This window comes from Perca fluviatilis, chromosome 21, assembly GCF_010015445.1.
Source record: "Perca fluviatilis chromosome 21, GENO_Pfluv_1.0, whole genome shotgun sequence".
Lineage (NCBI taxonomy): Eukaryota > Metazoa > Chordata > Actinopteri > Perciformes > Percidae > Perca > Perca fluviatilis.
Genome location: NC_053132.1, coordinates 25,040,619 through 25,041,001, shown reverse-complemented (window position 1 = coordinate 25,041,001; position 383 = coordinate 25,040,619).

Genomic DNA, 383 nt, shown 5'->3' with positions numbered 1-383 from the left:
GCTGCGAAGGAGGGTAAGGCTAGTCCAACATTCCGGGATATAATAGGAGAAAAACTTGCTCTGGTTCATTGGCATTTCTTTTAACCAATCACAATCGCCTCTGCAAAATAGCCTCAGGAAGGAACTTGTTTTGAAGGAACATGTTCAAAGGTTGTTTTAGTTGTGCAACAGAAAACTCAGATTGGACAGATAGTCTAGTTAGCTGTCTGGATTTACCCTGCAGAGATCTGAGGAGCAAGTCGTTGAAAGTTGTCTCCCTGAATGGTGCAATATTAAGAAATATAATGTGAATGCCAGTTTGAGGTGGATTTTATTTTATTCCAGGATAAAGATGGTGTTTTTTGTATTACTATATCAAAGACTCTTCAAAGGAACTGCAAAAC